The sequence below is a fragment of the Dipodomys spectabilis genome, unplaced genomic scaffold (assembly GCF_019054845.1).
Source record: "Dipodomys spectabilis isolate Male_0828 unplaced genomic scaffold, ASM1905484v1 ptg000233l, whole genome shotgun sequence".
Taxonomy (NCBI): domain Eukaryota; kingdom Metazoa; phylum Chordata; class Mammalia; order Rodentia; family Heteromyidae; genus Dipodomys; species Dipodomys spectabilis.
The window spans coordinates 3,184,576-3,205,164 of record NW_024870910.1 but is presented as its reverse complement, the minus strand read 5'-3'; positions in this window follow the sequence as shown (position 1 = coordinate 3,205,164).

Sequence of the window (20,589 nt, the reverse complement as noted above, 5' to 3'; positions counted from 1 at the left end):
TGCCCTTATTTTTTTCCCCTTGTATCCCTTTTCATCTGCTGTCAGAAAGTTTGCTGCTTCCATTACCATTTTCCTTGTTCCTCCCGAGAGTGACAGACAAGAGTGTCCTGAGAATCCTTCATGTATTTTGTGCCAGGGGCCCGTGGGTCAGTAAGGTTATTAATAAACATTGCCTCTTGTTCTAATTTCAGTCCCTCCTCTCCTTGGTGCCTCTCTTCCTGCCCTGCTTTCCCTTTCGAGTCTCCATCTGACCCTTTTCCCCTCCTCTCCGTTAGAAAGGATTCGGCGTTTTAGCTCAGTTTTCTGCCTCTTCTCCCGGAGTGATTTTTTTTTCCCCCCTTCTATTGTTGGTGGTTTTCTTAAGCTTTCTTGGGGAATTTAATTTGGAAGGCAGCTGACTGGGACGTGTTTATCCCACGGGTATGGGAGTGTGAAGGGCAAAATGTGGGTGGGCGTGGAGAGGACTTTGTTTCTAACAAGAATTTCTATTAGAAAAGATTTTCTGACCACAAAAATTAGCTAGGATGTGAGAGGCCAGACCACCATGGAAAGACAGGAGGTTGGAAGACAGAAGGAAGCGTTAAAGTTTATTATTTTTTGATTATCTTTGCTAAGACAAAGATAATGTAGTTTATCATGTGCAAACTCTGATACTTCAGTAGACAGACAGATGGATAAGAATCACATAAAGGAGCCAGACACATATTAATGAGTGTTTACTTAACAATGATAAAGCAATATTTTCACAGGGGAAAATATATTGAATTATTCATACTTTTCAAATTAACCTATTATACTTTTTTTGTGTGTAGGTATGCTAGTACTAGGGCTTGAACTCAGTACTATTCAAGGTGAAAAGCTACTACTTGGGCCACAGCTCCAATTCTGGCTTTTTGCAGGTTAGAGGTAAGGGTCTTTCAGATCCTGCTCAGGTTGGCTTTGAACTTCAATCCTCACATCTCAGTCTCCTAAGTAGCTAGGATTATAGGAGCAAGCCTTCTCTCAGTAACACCATAAGAAGCAGTACTTTATATACCGGTTGGCATGCACATTAACGTATTCCTGTTGATGGGGAAGGAGGCTAACCCTGAGTATCACCCGTAGCCACCACGCCATGCTAGCACTCGCATTTTACCCTCGCTCTCGACGCAGCACTGTGAAGAAGTCATTGTCAACCTCGAGATACAGATGAGAAGAATAGGACTCCCAGATGTGAACGCGACCTTCCCAAGATGTGCGATTTAGTGGGGCACAAAGTGGGAATTCAAACCCGGGCTGTGCCTGCCAAAAAAAACACTGCCTTCGAGCGATCGCGGGTCAATAGACCGCGTTGTTTGCTCTGTGCACAGCAGCAACACTGAGGACTGAGGCTTAAACCCCAACGTTTATTACAACAGGGGCCGGTGGTCGGTGAACACCTGGCCACTTGGGAGATAACAGTTTGAAGGTGTTTGAGAACCCTCAACGCTCACCTCCCAGAGAATCACATTTAGCCGGCAGCATCCCGGGGAAACGGCACAGAATGCTTAACATAGCAATGATGATAGGAACGCAACAGCACACGCATTACATTAGATTCTAATAGCCATACGAAGGTGTGATCTGAAGAGCAAAGATTAGTGAGCCTCTTTATATCCTGGTTTTATAGTTTTACACACACACACACACACACACTTTCTTTACTTAAAAGTGGTTTCTTTACATATAGACTATTTAGCCAAATTTAAAGGTATGCCTTTAAATGTTCTGAAGATACTCCACAGCAATGATCCCCTTCCTCACACATTAAGGCTGGAAGCAAAACACAGCAGGCCACCCCTCCGCAGACCTCCATTTTAGCTACTTCCCAGTCCCTGCCTGGGGTATCTGCACGGTGTGGGCAAGGATAAAGTGTGTGGAGATTCGGGCTCCTGTTCTTAATGCTCTTGGGGTAAGACTTCTTGTGAAAACTGGCAGCTTTGTTGTTCTTCTTCTTCCGCGGCCTTTTGAACACTCAGCCAGGTCTCTCTGTGTTTAGCTGCGCCCGCTGCGGTCGTGACTGTAACAAGGCAGAATTTATGCTACTGACACTGCGTCCCATTGAAGTGTCTCTGTGGCACAGTCGGTGGGGGCCGTGTGGCTGAAAGCGCAGACGGCCTTGTCCGGCCAGTGAAATAGCATATCTGCCTTGGGAGATGACAGACACGGAAGATGGGAACAGAATACAGGGCCGTCTGTGTACAAATTTCAAATGGCTTGCCACCCCCTTTTCCGAGACTTGCCGTCAAGAGTATCAGCATGTTTCACACACACCAGCCACGTATCCTATTACCCGTGGACCCCAACCTCTCTCCACTCTCCCAGCAGGGGCTTGCTTTAGGCTTGTCTATCGAACAGACAGAGGAGCACACACTGGTGAATTTTAGTCTTTGAGCTCCACTAATTCAGGAGGCAAATACTGAACCCCTTAAAATTAGTCTGGACAGAAAGCTCAAAAGAGAATCCTCTGGGAACGGGTAAGCTCTGAAGGGTGTGAATTTGCCACCTGTTGAGAACTTAACATGGGACCCAGTTGCTGCCCAATGAAGTCCCCGCCGAGCCTGAGATCTGTAGCTTCCTTGCTAGTGTTCACAGGACCCCACGTTTGTTTGCTGGTTTGTTTTACTGTGCGTTTTTGAATGAATCTTACAGTGGAATCTACACTCGTCCATTCTCCTGTGTGTGTGTGTGCAAAAAACCCATGACTGCCCTTCTCAGCCCAGAGCAATCACAGACTGAGCAGAATCTCCTGTTCTTTTCTGAAACTCAATGGTACTTAGAGGTATGATTTTTTTTTTCTGGATGTCCCTACTGACTGGAGATCTGTCTAATGAAGGTACTGATACCAGGGAGGTAGGTGTAGCTCAATGGTAGACCATGATCCTAGCATGGAAACAAACAAATTACTTTTAAAGATACTTCGCTGTGTTGCACAGTACGATTGGCAGCAAAATGACTATTATTGAGATAGTCTGAGGCAGAATAAACCTAACTTCTCATCTTTCTGATCAAGATTTCCATTGGGAGCCAGGTGTGGTGGCTGACATCTGTAATCCCAGCTACGGGAGACGTAAAGAAGAACACTGTCCAAGTGTAACCCAGGCAAAAAAAATGTAAAACCTTCTCTGAAAAAAAAACAGTATAAAGCTTAGTAGGAAGTATTTCATCGGCTCAAGTAGCACAACAATTGCCTGGCAAGCTCAGTCTTCCGAGTTCAAACCCGAATACCACCAAAAAAAGAAAACAACCGAGAGAGATTGATTTTTTTATAATGTTATGTAAAATGTATTAACACTAGAAACCATAGCAGAACGTCATCTGCTTACGTACCATCTAGACTACTGTCCCATCTTTCATCCTCCTTCTCAACATATTAGTACCAGATACATTCTTCTTATCCTCCTAAGAAGACACTGAGAGCAAAAAATGTCATCCTCTTCTTTAGAGACCCTGCCTCAACTTATTCTTTGTAAGAAATAGTGCATGCTATGTGCCAGGCATTCATCTAAGTGCTTCACCTATATTAATTCACTTAATTGATTAAATAATCATAGGCAAGCCAGGCCTAGTGGCTCATGCCTGTAATCCTAGCTACTGAGGAGGCTGAGATTAGAGGATTGTGGCTCAAAGCTAGCCCAGAAAGAAAAGTCTGTGAGACAACTCTTCTTCAATTAACTACCCCAAAGCCAGAAATGGAGCCATGTCTCAAGTGGTAGAATGCCAGCCATGAGTAATGCAAGCTAAGGTGTTGAGACCCTCATTTTAAGCCTTACTACCAACACAAAATAAAATAATATACCAACATTTACATTATTATTAATAATTATTATTATTATTATTATTATTCCCACTTTACAGTTAAAGAAACTGAGACACCTGGCATGTTTACCCAGGATTTAAACCCAAGCAAATCTTATATCAGAAATCCATTTATGAAGACAGGTACTAGTGGCTCACACCTAACTACTCAGGAAGCTGAGATCTGAGGATCAAGGTTCAAAGTCAGCCCAGGCAGGAAAGCCAGTGAGACTCTTATCTCCAATTAACCACTCAAAAAGCAGAAGTGGATCTGTGGCTCCAAGTAGTAGAGCACTAGCCTTGAGCAAAAGAGCTCAGGAACAGCGCCCAGGCCCAGACCTACAAAAAAAAAAAAAAAAGGACAGGCTAGAGATATATTCTCTTTTATATTTAGGCACAGAGCAAGCAAAGCAAGTCTCCTGTCACAATAGCCTTCCATCCTAGACACGATGGAAGATGAGAGTCTAGAATAACAGAAACACCCTACCTCTTTCTTACAGAGTTATGGACCATAGGAATAAAACACATCAGAGTGTGAAAACTTTATGCTATACCCAAAAATGCAAATGGTTAGAAATGAATGAACAAAAATAGAATAGATTCTATGGCTAGCTCAAATAGTGTAATTCTTAAATGGATGGAGGGAAAAAAAGAGGTCAAAACCCCACAATATAAGTACCAGGAAATGGGTACTCCCAAAAGGGTAGGGTAGGGCCAGAGGAGAGGGGTAGAAGGATGAAGTACAGAAATGAGAATGCAGGCAAGAATTCAGTATACATAGCACAGAATCAAGAAACATGAGGGAAGGGGTAGATGGAAGGAGGAGGGGGTTAAGATTTTGAAGCAGATCAAGATGTGTGGTGCACATAAACTGTTTTATTAAAAGGCAAACACATATTTAAATACATAACCTAAAGTTAACACCAAGCACCGGTGACTTACACTTGCCATCCTAGCTACTGAGGAGGCTGAGATCTGAGGATCACAGTTCAAAGCCACCCTGGACAGGAAAGTCCGTGAGACTCTTATCTCTAATAAACCACTAGAAAACTGGAAATGGCCCTGTAGCTCAAGTGGTAGAGTGCTTGCCTTGAGCTGAAGAGCTGAGGGACAGTGCCCAGGCCCAAAGTTCAAGCCCTATGACCAAAACAAAAAAAAAAAACATAACCTAAAGTTAAGATAAGTAAAGGAAAAGGTGGGGTGGGAAGGTTGAAAGGGGTGACGTTTGATCAAGAAGCATTGTGTTCATAAACAGCTTTGGTGAGTGGCAACTCCCTTGTACAACTACTGACAGATAGGGAAAAGAATGTTCCAAAATAAAAGGAAAAGAAAAAAAATACTTAGAAGAATTGAAAATAAAGTTACAAGCTGGGCACCAGTGGCTCACACCTATCATCCTAGCTAGCTACTTAGGGGGCTGAGATCTGAGGATCACGGTTCAAAGACAGCCCAGGCAAGAAAGTCCGTGAGACTCTTATCTCCAATGAACCACCAGAAAACCAGAAGTGGAGCTGTGGCTCAAGTGGTAGAGTACTTGCTTTGAGCTGAAGAACTAAGGGACAGCGCCCAGGCCCACAGTTCAAGACCTACGACCAACCAAAAGAAAGAAGAAAAGAAAGTTACACAAGCTAGGGGTGATACAATTGACAAAGACAACGAAGAAAATTTGCTTAACAACAGCAGCTGTGGAGTAAGTTCTTACCCTCCGTTTCTGGCCTAATTAATGGCCTTTTCCCAGCCCTTCACACTATTGCTCTTGTTCTTGTTGTTACCTGACTTGAATTTGCAACTGCTGACATGGTGCAGTCTTCATCTGCCAGCTCACCTGTCCATCTCCAGAACTCTGGCATTGACAGGAAGTTGGGCCGACGGCTTCTAAGTTTCCTCCTACAGGTAGGACTCTGTGCTTTCTTGGTTCCACGATGGAGCCTTGAATTCAAACAAATAAACAGATGAGGTCTCCTTTCTAGGTGAAGAAGTGTCAGCATGCTAAGCAGCGTGATGAAAGGCGAGACGTGTCTTCTACGCACACCTCCATTGCTGCTCCTACTCCTACAGGACCAAACGTAGCATGCCCACAGTGCAACCTGATTGGTCTTAACCTTATTCTAGAAAACTTAGCCTGGTCCCCTGTGGCCACTGGTGATCATCTAGCCCAGTGCTTACTACCATTTCTCAGTTAATTTGTGAGTTAATTGTGTCAGGAAAGTGTGACATTGCAGAATGGTGAATGGTTGCGATAAACCAGGGTCAGAAAAAAAAAATTCATAGTTGAAGAAAGTTGTTCTTACTTAAAAAGAAAACAGCAACAACAGTTTTTAATCAGGAAAACACATCAAGATGCGAAAGATCTAAAGAAGCACCACCTGTAGATTGCCTGCGTGGAGAACATGCTGGATGAATAATTGTATTTTTTTTTTAATGTTAATTCTAACTTTCCAAAATTACAGCCTTGATTCTGTTTTTGTCTGAGGTTGTGTTGTTGTTGTTGTTTTAAAGACCTTTAAAAATGAAGAACTCAGTTCCCCACTGGGTCTATTTCCAACTTGATGGTATTGAATTTTTTAAAATCTGAATATCGGGCCTGGAGTTATAGCTCAGTGGTAGAGGGCACCTGCCTAGCAAACTCAAAGCCCTAGATTCAAACCCCAGTATCAAATAAACAAGAAGATGCAGGCATTGGGCCCCTGTCTCTCTGCTTCTTAGGAGGGAATTCATTTCATTTTTTCCTGTTGTCTGATCTCTGTGGATATTTTCCTCTACAAAGTCAAACCTTTAAAGCTAGGATTACCTTTAAAAAAAATAGACAAACCGGTGACTCATGCCTGTAATCCCAGCTACTCAGGAGGCTGAGATTTGAGGATCTTGGTTCAAAGCCAGCCTGGGCAGTGAAAGTCCATGAGACTCTTAGCTCCAATAAAGCACTGGAGGGGGAAAAAGCCAGAAGTGGAGCTGTGGCTTAAATAGTAGAGCACCAGCCTTTATTAAAATAAATAAGTAAAATTAAAGGGCAATACCCAGGCCCTGAGTTCAAGCCCCAAAATCAGCAATTAAAAGTTCTGTAAGTATTAGGGTTATTAATTTTGTTAAAAGGACCTTTATGGAGAGGGAGAAACCTATCACCGTCCCAAACAATGCAAACCTCTAGCTACTTGGGAATTAGAGCCAAATGTTCTAGATGCTACCTGTGTCCATAATATCTCTGTCCTTGTCATCATCTATGTGTCATCATTCTTAGTAGTCCTGCTGCTATAGGAACAACGCCACTGGTTGTTGAGATCATCCACAATGTGTTAGAAAACGGGGCATTGTTGAAGTGCTACGGTGAACGAGGCCACAGATGCAAGGAACCTTTATTTCCCAACTTCCTTTGCCAAGCAGCTTTTCCAAAAAGTGGCAGGCCAGGAAAACACACACACACACACACACCCTGACACATCAGACCCAGTCAGACTCTTCTGAGTGACTAAACTTACCTCTCTTGTAGGCAACCTGTGTATTCAGTGTCTCCCCTGGCCTGGAAACAATGTTCACTCTCCTATTTGTGGAAATGCTCGGGCAAGCCATAACAGGGCTTCCTACCTGTTTTTCTCAAGCTTGGACACACACACACGGGTCAAGAGAGAAGTCAATGCTTACCTTCAACGCCTGTAATTGGCAATGGTGGAGCAGAGCCGAAGGGCTCTTGGGCTCCGTGAGCGTAAACAGATCACCGTTGCCTCCTAATCTGGGTAATTGATCCCAAATGCGGTGACCACTTTACACATCGATGCTTTCACATACTTTCGAAAGAATCTGGAACTTTTCTCCACGGGCAGAGACTGTTCAGTGTTAATTCAGTCTTTTCATCAACCCTGAGATTCCTATAAGCAGTCAGGTGGCTTCTGCCTGGAGCCTGGAGACACGGAAGCTCTTGACTTCTCTGGACAGCTCTACCCTGCTTTCTCACCCATGTGCATCCAACCCTTGTTCCATCCCACACCCAAGACAGCTGCTCGGTGTGTTCATGGGACAGGCACCCCATGCACATTTTTCTGAGCGATCCAGGCAGACTGGGCCCAGTTCCTTCATGGAGACCATTGGGGATTTCAGGAAGAGGACCAAGTTCTTCCCCAGCATCATGTAGGGTTCCTGGATGGAGCACGTGATGTCATCTTCTGTTCACAATTGTGGGGACATCGTGAGAGGAGACAGGGTGGGATCCTGTGAAGCAAAGAAGCATCGACATAAATCAGAGGGACTTGGGCTTGTCTGCCCATGGTCAGCTGATAGAACCTCCCTGGACCTTGCTCCCCGATTTGGAAAGCCCAAGACAATCATATATGTTTTGTCTCTTTACATCCTGGGAGATTGTGAAAAATAAAGATACCGGCAGTTTGATATTGGATTATCAACATCCAAGGCATCTTAAGGTGTGTCTTCTTTTACATAGTCTATCTTTCTACCCCAATCCTACAGATGACCAGGGACAAAACATTCTTATGATAAGAAGCTTAGGGACAGTGCCCAGGCCCCAAGTTCAAGGCCCAGGACTGGGGGGGGGGGGGAAAGGCTACAACTTTAGGCAAATTAGGCAACTTCCTTGGTCATGACTCTCCTCAGAAATGCTAACTGCTGTTGTGATGACTTAAATTAAGCTAATATATACAAAGTGCTGAGAAAAGTACCTTAGCTTATTAAGTATCCTCCAAATGATTGTTGTTAGTAATATTTCATCCTTGGTGTTTTTTTCTTCTTCTACAAAATCTCAGGAATATGTAACAACCCCAAAGCAGCCCACTTTCCCTCTGAGACTCTCATATTTGATGATTTTCCAAGTTCATCTCTGAAAATTTCCTTCCTATACTGTCCTTCTGCACGATGTTACAGGAAGTACAAAATAAGACAAAACAACATGTCTCTAATCCATCATCTATTCATCATTAGCTAAGCTGGGGTGCAAGATTTGGTTTGCACCCCGAATACAGATCTACTGCAGAGTAGATCTAGAATAAGTTGGGAAAATCTGGTTTGACTTTGAAGCAAATTTCTCTTCTACTCTAAGATGCCAAGGGAGGACTTCCAATTTCAGGTAGACACCAAATATGATTCGGAAAGGCCATCTGAATTTTGCTTTGAGTTCACTGTTTGAATGAATGCAGATTCCCTACAACCGTCTTTACCTCCATTGACAAAAATATAAACAAAAATTAAGAAAGGGTATTGCGTATGTGAGCAAATTACAATATTATAGAATCTGTACCTTCCCTTTGCTTCAATAATAAATACAGTCTCAATTTTATAACTAAGTATCCAAACTGAAAATACCACATTTTGGCAATGTGCTTTAAGAAGTAAGCAATTTCTCAGGATACTTGCCTTTATTTGCTATCACGTTTATTTGACATGAAATTCCAAATTCACTATAATTAGCAAAATTTTTTTATATTCACTTCAAAAGGGTAGCATTACTTCATCTTTTATCCCTGGCTCCATTAAACTGTGACTTTGGGGGGAAATTTAAATTTAAAATTTAAGCTGTCTTCTTTTTTTTTTCCTTCTTTTTTATTTTTTTATCCTCCAGAAAACAGCCTAGACTTTAAGCTAGCTTGTTGCCTCAAATTATATGCTAGATCTTTGGAAAGATTTAAGGATAGATCTTTTACATCAAAATGATAGGTTCACAGTTTGTGATTGATGATCTTGTCCATATAAGTGATATATACCCATTAGATGAAGGGACCTTACAGGAGAGACGGGTGGCCACAGAGAGCTTAGAGACACGTCTAAATCTTCTGTTGGGGATGTGAGAAAAATACTTCCAGTGTCTAATTTAGTATAAGGCAAAATAATCTTAGAGAGCTTTGCATGTCAATGAGCTTCAAAAAAGATTAGTTACCTAAAACCACACGTGTCCAAAAGTTGAATGAAAGCTACACAGTTATATTGCACTGAATATATGCTTTTTAATTTAAACAACCAAAGGTACCCTGACATAGGGTTGATGTGGTGTTATTATTGTTTTGTTTTTCTCTTTGGGGGGAGGATTGTTGTTTTCATGTGCACAATGCAAAATTCTCTCCAAATACTACAGAGGGACTTTCCATGAAATCAATAAATTTCACAGTAGTGAAACAATTAAAAATGGAAAATACAGGATGGGTGCTAGTGGCTCATGCCCGTCATCCTAGCTACTCAAGTAGTTGATATCTGAGGATCACAGTTCAAAGCCAGCCCAGGCAGGAAAGTCCTGGAGACTCTTTTCAACAATTAACCACTTAAAAACTAGCAGTGAAGCTGTGGCTCAAAGTGGTAGAGTACTAACCTAGCAAAAGGTGCTTAGTGACAGTACCCAGGTCCTGAGTTCAAGCCCCAGGACTGGCAAAAAGTAATAATAATAGTAATAATAATAATAGCCATTTTAATTAAAACAGTATTCAGCATCAAATTTTTGTTGGCCAATGGTTCCGGTTGTCATCCTTGAGGACAGAAACAGGCATGCCAAAGAGACCATGAGAACCCTCATGCAAGATACAGTTCTGCACGCACGCACACACACACCCCCACCCAGTGCACACACTCCCATGCACACACATAACCCTAGCTCACATGTCACGTCTGATAGGGCTGTCCTCTGAGCACTCGATAACTTGGGCATATTGTGAACCCTGGAAAGAATTTTAATCTACCAGGTTTGAAAATAGAGGCCTTTTTAAATATGCTGCCTACAATTTGTGATGGTCGTCTCTAAAATGCTGTTCCATTATCCTTTTCCATTTGGAATGAATGAGGCTAATTAATTTCAGGCCATACTTGATGAGGTCAACACCATACGAAGGGTGCGTGCTAGACATTGCTAATCTCTTTCAGCTGAGAGTAATGAATTAAAGATGAAGCAGGCCTAATTTAGAATGTATATCAAAAAAAAAAACCTACAGCAAATAATACTATACCCTACAACAAAGGAAAACTTGTTCTCTCAGGCTCCCTGAGTTGTGTTGATTTTAAAGACATTTTCAGTCCTCCTTGGGGTTCCAACTGTGGATACGTGAACCATATCAAGAAAACCGAGCCATCGCTCCACACATAGCCATTTGGACACAAAGTAGGATTAAAGGAAAGAAAGAGAGAAAACAAAAACAGAACACAACAATCAGGGTTTGATCCCTGTGTATTAAAATTGCATCTCCACATGAAGCTCTTTTTCTTTTTTTTTTTTTTCTTTTCACATCTACCCTCCTGAGAAAAGACCCCCAAATTAGCAATACGTACCTGTATTCAAGCACCACCGACCACCCAACTCTGCTGGGACCTTTCAAAGCAATACATTAAAAGAAGCTGCCTGTTGTTCTAAGGCAGATTCCCTAATGAGGCTTATTAGATTTTTTTCCCCCTGTCTCTAGTTTTGAAAGCCAATTGAGATTGTCCAGGTAGATAATGTGAGACCTTTTATTAAGCCAAGAAAGAGATTGTCATGCACTTGCCTCCAGGCCAAAATGTTCTTATGGAAGTTTAATGTTAACCATGACAACTTCCGAGTTGTGGAAAGGGAGGCGCTTGTGGATCTAAAACCTCTAAAGAGAAGAGAGAATTAGTCATCATTTCCCAAGGATGATGATAACACATCTAGAAGGTGGTGAGAAAGGAGGTGTAGGCCACAGACTGAAAACTAGACAGTGCCATTTAAACAAAAATAAAAGGTTTTAACACACATAGCCAAAAAAAGAAAGAGAGGAAGAAGAAGGAAGGATGGAAGGAAGGAAGGATGGAGGGAGGGAGGGAGGGAGAAAGAAAAGAAAAGAAGAGAAAAGAAAGAAAAGAAGAAAAATGAAAAGGAAAATCTTACCAGGTTATTTGAATGCCTGAAGGAGTTCCAAGCGGTGGGCAGTATATATGCTGCCTCTGTCTCAGTAATTCTCATTAGAACATAGCTGCTTCAAATTAGGCCCAATCTATATGCTGAATCAATCTTGCACCCTTTTGATTGTTTCTGAAAATATTTTTCAATAATGCACCTTTTTGATTTTTTTTGGGGGGGGGGGTCTGGCAACTTCTGATTAAACCCACACAGGAGATTCCCAAAGCAGGCAATGTATAGGAAAGGATGATTTGAGACAGAAAAAGGAAGATTTTTTTTTTAAGTATAGTTAATATTTTCCCATTGGAGAACCATTAGATAATATAAATCTAGCCATTTTATGGAAGCAGCAGAGATAGGTTGTGATTTTTTTTTTTAAATCCAAATCAGAGTATTATTGGGACCTAATAGAAATTACAGAATATTTTTGTTTGTTTGTTTTTAGATCTGAGATGGGAACTTGAACTCAGTACCTGATACTTTCACTCTGGGAAGGCTGGCACTCTACCAACTGAGCCATGCCTCCAACCTCCAGAATATCCTTGTTATAATATGATATTTCACTGCACCTCTGACAATTTGGAAGGTTAACATGGTAAGTGTAATGAAAGATTACAAAAGAAACCTGGTCCATAAGCATTGTCACACCATACAATAAAGAAAGCTATCATTGAGACGGCAAGTAAATAATCAAAAGCATGTCTTTTTGTTGTTGTTGAAGAATGGGGAGATGTTTGCAGGGTGCTAGCCAAAAAAAAAGAGGTCCAGATTTAACAGTATTACCATTTGGTTAGATCGTCTTAAGTGATTCTCCTCACCTTAAAGAATTGGGTAGGGTTTTTTTTCTTGCTTTTTTTTTTTTCTGGCAAGTAAAGAGGTAGGATCAAGGGTTGGCAAGTTTAAAATTCAAGAGTTCTTTCTAGAACATTCATCCCAAGGCTAGTCCCCTCTCTATGAACAAGTTCCACCAACAGATGTTTGAAATAGATGATTTTTAAATTGCATCTGTATGAAACACATATAGACTTAAACCAGACAGTTCAAAGATCAACATAGCTGTTGTACTGGCTATACAAGTGGAGGTGTGGAAATGTATCGCACCATTTTATACAAAAGACTTGAGAATCTGCAGGTTTAGGTGTCCAGTGGAGGTCCTGAAATCAATCCCCATTGGATATCAGAAGGCAACCATAGTCAGGTGCTCGTAACTCTGAAGATCAAGGTTCAAAGCCAGAACCAGCGGAAAGCCCAAAGTGCAGCTGTCTGTGGCTCAAGTGGGGTGCTGGCTTTGGGCAAAAATGATCAGGGACAGTGTCCAGCCCCTGAGTTCAAGTCCCAGGACTGGGGGGAGGGGGGGTGGGAAGACAACTGTATTCAATGTGCCATGTGCTCTGGAGACAAGGGGAAAGAAACTGAGATGCTTTCTAATGCTGTAGTCTCATAAACATAGGAGTGTCACCCTTTCACCTCATTCTGAATATCATCTAGGACCAAATGCCCACTTGCCTTAGAAGGGTTATTGCTTCTCTGTGCCTCTCTTCTTTCATCGTAAGGACCCTGAGAAAAAACGCAATGTCCTTTGTTTTATTTGGTGCAACCACCCAATTTCAAAGATGAGGGAAATAATAGGTAAGGTAAGGAGGTGGAGCTTTATACTTAGCAACAGCGAGGGTGAGAACTTGAACCCAGGTCTCAGGGTCCAGGGGATGTAGCTCAGAGAGCCAGCACTTGGCTTGTGTGGGGGACCCTGACTTCAGATCTCCCGCACTTCAAAATGAGTAAATCCCGACGTAAATAAATAAGCCCAGCTCTCCTTATTTCTACAATAACAAGCTGCCTGAGGAATCTGAGGAATTTTTATATGCTGAAAATAAATGAGATTGCTTGTGACCATTCAGTAAAATTGAAGGCTCTTTGCAAGGGGAGAGTGGTTTTGAATTCAGATGTTGTGCCTTTGACAGGCCTCAGCTTCCTGCAAGGTGAATTTTAGGCAAGTCCCTGGGCAACTTAGACCTTATTTTCTTTTGTTTTCTTTTTTATTTGGATAATGGAAATAATTGTGGTATCTAAGATAGCTGGATAGAGTACATGTTATTTGCAATTAACATCCTCATTTTTGTAGTGTATGTGTGTGTGTGTCTGCGTGTGTGTGTGTGTGTGTGTGTGTGTGTGTGAGAGAGAGAGAGAGAGAGAGAGAGAGAACTCGGGGTACTGTCCCTGAGCTTTTCTGCTCAAGGGCTAGCGCTCTAACACTTGAACCACAGCTCCATTTCCTGCTTTTTGTTGGTTCATTGTAGAAAAGAGTCTTATGGACTTTCCTGCCTGGGCTGGATTCAAACTGCAACCCTCAGACAACTCTGAGGCTCAGTTTGTTCATCTGAAAAATGGGAATTCCACATAGCTTCCTAAACAGTTTCTAATGCAGATCCAATAAGTTGTGTATTTATTAAATAAGAGGAAACACATATGCACATGCACACACATGCACCCAGTGTTGATGGTTTATTAAGACATTAGTAAACCAATGTTGGAAAAACCTCTGTATGCTTAGAGATAGTTAACAGATAATTAAAAGAAATAATGACTATGTTAATAAATCAACTTGAAAATGAGACACAGACTGAACTCAGCCATCGGCTGCAGAACTATTATTTCTGAAGGTCCTAGGTTCTGTTCTGCCCCCCGTAGAACATCCCCAAAGTAGAATGCATGAAACGCTATTAAATCATTTTGAAGTGCAGGTCCCCAGCATCTCCAGCTACGGTTTAATTCCATTCTACCAGTGCCTGCCGAAACTTGTAGATCTCATCATTTTATTTGAACTTAGACCACAGAGCTTCATTCTGCAAACCCACTCTGGATTATTTGTCTTTCCAGTAAGGATGGGGCGGGCGGGGGGAGGAGAATCTAAAAGTAAAAACCCCAACACATCTTACAAAATATTAAATGATGACTCTCGGAATTCTTCAGACCCCTGAATTCTTCAGATCCTGTCACACTTTGCTACCTGCCTAGCTGCCTGCCACGCGTGTGCGTAATGAATAGATTCGTGATGAAGCTAGAGTTCCGCTTAAGCTGAAAAAGAAACATCCTGGGATAGCAGATTGTTTTCTGAGTGGGATTATTAAAGTGTTGGGACCTAAAAAGTGTATGTCTATTTTAAAAAGAAATTTTCTGATTGGAGATAACTTCTCAATTTGATTTAGTGTCGAACGATAGTGATAGGGTTGATAAGTGAGCATTCATCGGTAATTCATCTTGTGCTGGTAGAAATTTACAGCAAAGCAGTGCTTTTGCAGCAGTGACAAGCTCTATTAATCTTCTTCAGACATATTTCGATAGGTGTTCCCATCTGTGGCCAACATCTAAACACTCTGGCATCACCGGCGACTTGAAGACACCTTCATTTCAACTTACACTAGTGAAAATGTGATACTAGATTGTACTCTATTTTTTAACCTAATTCTCTTCTCTTCATTCAATTAGCCTTTCTTGCCTGGATTTTCTACTCGTGTGTAACATCATTTCCCAGAGAGAGAGAGAGATAGAGAGAGAGAGTTTCTTTGACATGCACAATCTCCCCCCCAAGGTTAGAAATGCACGATTTTTGTTTTTAACAAATTAAAAGTATATAGAATCCAGTTTTGACAGCCATTGATCAGCCCCTGATTGTGTATCCCCTTAAAAAGTAAAGTCTTTTTTTATTGAGAAGGCTGGGCTGGTGAGTGAATGGGGGGGTGGATACTAAAAATCTATTTGCATTCATATTCCAAATGCAATTATTAACCTGCACTATGTTGTTAAATTTCAGTAGAGGAGAATGCTAGAAAGAAAGAGGGCAAAAAGGAGCAGAGGGTGTTGAAAAAGAAACCTAGTATACAAATCATCAGGTTTGTCCAATACATTTAGCCAACTATGAAATCTCGCTCGCTCATCTTTCTGCACCCACTGGAAAGCTTCCCTTTCAAGAGAGAAAGAAAATAACCACATTAGGGATAGATTATTTGCTTAAATCACCTTTATTCTCCAAGCAACATGCACTAGCTAGCTAGCTGCGAGTTCAGTAGAGTTGAAAAATGTGGAGGAAGTGTTTTGATTTTAGATTGCACTAAAGGGCTTTTTTGGTGACCCTTTCAACCTTATTTTAAAAACCTCTTTTTTTTTTTTTTTAAAGAGAGATTTGGTCTTGCACAGAGAATGGATTTGAGCAGCATTTCTTCTTATATGTTTGGGAAAGCTTCCAGAAGAGAAAACTCGGATACCATCTTATTTTGGAAAGGGAAGACACATTTCCATCACGGTGGGATTTTTTTTTTTAACTTTATCACTCACTGAGGATTTTTGACATATGTGATATGATGTGTGCGCACATGTACAAACATGCATGCACGCCTTGTGTTACCAGTGTGTACGCAGTTACCTGCATAATAAAGTTTGCACTCTCCATAAATAAATAAATATACACACATGCATATATTCTCCTCCCTCACAGGAACTAATTTTTTTCACAGTGATCATTTGAATTTGTTCTAGATCTCAATAGCCTTATAGTAGGAGGCAAGTTTAAATGTGCCATATTAATAACTTGTTATCCAAGACAAATTAAGTCCTTACGTGTCAAAAGCACTCAGCACTGGATTATCTACAAGACAAGTATTTATTGAATAAATGTTGAGACCAATTTTATTGTAATGTGTCTGACTGTAGGCTTCAGGCTCTCAGGCAAAGATAAAAACACTCAAACCTATACTGTACTGCAACGTTACACTTAACTTGTCTATTTCCATTACTATCTCTCAACTTAGAATGTAAAAGGAGGCCTCTCTCTCTCCTCTCTCTCTCTCTCTCTCTCTCTCTCTCTCTCTCCTTGTTGTTCTGAAGAGCTAGAGGAGAGATAGAAAAACGGCTGGCATTCAGCCTAAAGAGAAATCATTGAAACAAATTAATCCTATGCCGTTTAAATTGACATGGTAATCCATCATCAGAGAAGGCAAACTCTGAAAGCAATCTAGAATCTGCCCTGCTCTTTCACTGGCCCCCAAGCACAAAGACAGATAGCAAAAGAAGGAGGTGGGGGGGGGGGGAGAGAAGGAATCATAAAAGTTAGAAATGCCTTTAAAAAGAATAAAAATAGTTACATCAACAATCCCTGTCCCTCCTCTGCATACCTCCTTTGGAAAGAAGTTAACTTTCAACAATTGCTCTCCCAAGCTTTCTTGGAGAAGTTGTTGGGTTCCCCTCCATTCCCAGGATTTAGCAGTCTAAACACGGCTGTCATGTGAGAAAAAAAAAAACAGAAAGAAAGAAAAAGTTGACCAATTGGGTGTTTAGCAGGACCCACGGTGACACAAAACCTGCCCAGTGTGGCAGGAGCTTCTTTAGGGGAAGCCCTTTGGGGAGGTTGGCTAGGAATGGGTTTTTGTTTTATTTGCTCTTGCTTTGGATTTAGGCTGTGGAAACATGGGAGGGGATTTTGTTTTTCTTTTCCTTTTCCCATTTACTCAGCCAAAAAAAAAAAGTGTGATCTCGTCATTTTAGAAGGAAGACATTTGTAACATCCCTCAAACCCAAAACAAGCCATCGCAACTTTGCCTTTTTATCTGTCTTTTATCTTGGAGGATTATTTCTCCAAATCTCGTTTCATTTCAGGAAACCAAACAATAAGGTGGTGTTACAACTTGACTTGAAAGTCAAAAATGATGCCTAAAACACAAGTTTATGTTCTACCTGGGTAGATACAGAAGATGAAATAAAATCTTCTTAAGAGTTCCACTATGGAAAAGATATTCTTGTATTTCCAGTATGCTGAATTGTGTTTTTTTTTTCTCTTTAGCTAGCAGATAGGATTGTTTTTTTTGTTTGTTTTTGTCAGTTGGAGGAGGTGCATTGCAGAATGTCCTCATCTCATTGTGATCTAGACACACAAATTTGAACACTACAATGATTTTTTTTCAAATTAATAATGCATGCAGCCACAAACAAAAGCAACATGAATTGCTTTAATTTCCAAATTTTACTTTTCTAAAAATAATATGTGAAGACAAAAACCCAGATACCTTAGTACCACAGACAAAAGACCCAAGAGATAGGATTTCTGTTTTTTTTTTAAGTACATACCCAATAGCTGTCTTGTTGTAATTTATCTAAAATAGAATTTATTCTAGTTTATTGAGAAAACTCTGCTACTGAAACTTCAGTATAAACATCACACCTCTTTGCTATAATTAGAATTTTTATTCACTGGTTTCTGAAGGGGGTTGGATAATTCTTACACACTGACTAATGCTTGTGAAATACATAAGCATAAAATAAAAGTGAAAGACCTTTCCAGGGTATATAAGAAAAGAGAATTAATAGGCTCTTATATGAAATATTCATTCATTGCCCTCCCACTTTCAACTTTAAGAGTTGTTTAAAAAAAAAACAGATTTGGGTGTTTATTTGTTTTTTATTTCTTTACTAGAACTTGCTCTTGAATAAAACAACATTCAGTTACACTCCAGAGAGAGAGAGAGAGAGAGAGATCTATGCCTTTGAGTCTATGTTCAGTTTATACACAATGTAGACTTTTGCAGGAGAGTATTTGATTTTAAAAGCCATTAAACTAGCTAAAATCACATGAAAGGAAATCAATGAGTAAATAAGCCTATGTCCTTATCACTCAGAAGAGAGAATATAAAGTTAAAAATAGCTTTTAAACACCTCACTGCTATTTCGCAGTACTGGTTCTTTTTTAATATCTTGCTGACGTGGCTAGGAAGAATATACAAAATAGAAAATTGCAGCATGTCTTTGGGAGCAAATCAGTTCTTAACATAGGGTCTTCAAAGAAATAGGATGCCCTAACTTTTCAGTTTCTTTCCCCCCTCATGCACTGTGATGTGGTCCTGGTGTGAAAGACAAATGTGACATTTGCCAGTGAAGGCTGTATTCCCTTCCTTCAGTGTTTTTAGTTTTACTGTTAACAATTTACAGTGACATCAGTTTAATTCCCCATAGCCTGGTACATAGGAATCTCTTGGACAAGTCTGATTAATCTATAATAAATTAGAATGGATTTTAAAATTACCTTTGTGGACCCTGACCTCAAAATACAAAGCCCAGTGGAGATTTTTATTCAAGCAATCTATTTTGTAAAATCTCCAGCTACTACTTCCAATGATCAAGAAACTAAATGTAATCTTTTACAACCTCTTCTTCTTAATTTTGCACCAAAGTTCTGTAATTTTTTTTAGCATGTACCTCTAACATGGCCAAATACATATATATATATATGTATATATGTATATATATATATATACACATATATAATGATCATTTTAAGAGGATAAATGAAGGGGGGAATGCAATTGACTAAATGCTTTCCAAATTCATGCATATCATTTTTTTTCCTGTCATGACAGTGCCTGTCTCTGGTCAGCTAGTTATTCACAAATTATTTCACATTTTTTATTTTAAAAACTTCTGTAGAAGCCAATAGAATAGAAATTACCACTATAACAGAAATTATACTTCTTCTGGAATTCACCTGGAATTTGTGTTGAAAGTAAATCAAATCAAATAAATCCCCATTTGTGGTTCTGTCTGTGATTTTCTTGAAGTACATTGCTGCTGCTAATTAATAATATTAATTTATATAAACACCTTACTAATACCTTCATATTTAAGTAACTGGTACCTGATACCACTTGATTGATGTTTTTTTTTAATATGCCAAAAATTAAGTGCCTTTAAAAGATTTAATTACTGGACTCTTGAGAAAGAGAAAATTTTTTTTTAAAAATCAAACTACCATGCTTGCTTTGTGGACTGCTGCCCACATGGTTTTAGATGTCTAGAATGTTCTCAACAGGACTTGCTTGGCAATATAATACTAATATTCAAAGCATTTATTATCCACATCTCCTCCTGTAGTCTGTCCTTTAATTCTTCACTCCATTGAAATGTGACAGTAACATCCACATATCCCTGTATTTTGAAATCAATATATTAGGTTTGTGAGAGAGAGAGAGAGAGAGAGAGAGAGAGAGAGAGAGAGAGAGAGGGATGCTCACCTTTTGTTTAAATGCCCTGTCAAGCTATCACACTGGCAATCTGGGGGTTTTACTTTGAAGTGTCTTCCTGTGATGTTTGCAGTCCACTATAGCTTTGCTATTCCTAAGTTACTTCGGCTTGTATTACAACAATAGTGATTCCAAGAGTTCATTCAACACTCTGCCCAGCCTTCTGCCAGACTCCCAGGACACACCCCTGAGTGACAGGCTCTGTCTAGTGCTGGAGTATATGAACCTTTAATCCATCAAGGTACTCACACCATCAGACTACACGCAAGCCACAGACAGGCACCTACATCCCAGGCCCATTACAGTATGGCCTAGTCCAAAGCCATGAGGTTTGAAACCAGCAGAATGTATTTTTTTCTCCTCTCCTCCAGGTTCCATGGCTATAATTGGGGGTTACTGACAAGATTCTAAATGAGCTTTGGCTTCAATGAAAGGAGGTAAACTATGCATCGGGTCTTTATTTGGTTTACAATAAAAACTCCCTGGCACAAGAATCAGTGACATGCACGTTAGAGACATTTGGAAGTGAACTGAGTGGTCACTTACATGGAAAAAGGATTTTCACTACATCTGATTTTTCTCCGTCCCCCCCCCAACCCCACCATTCTGAAGCGTGCTGTGTTGATGGATGGGACCATCGCCTCTCTCTGAATGGAAGCCGCTGGGTTAGGAAGGCTGGAAGTGAAGGACACAGAACTCTCACACCCTAGCAGCTAGAGTGCTTTCCTCCCTCCCTTCCTTCTTCCCTCCTTCCTTTTCCCTCCCTCCCTCCTTCCCTTCCTTCTGCCTCCCTCCCTCCCTCCTTCCTCTCTCCCTCTCTTCCTTCCTTCCTTCCTCCCTCCCTCCCTTCCTTCCTTCCTTCCTTCCATCCCT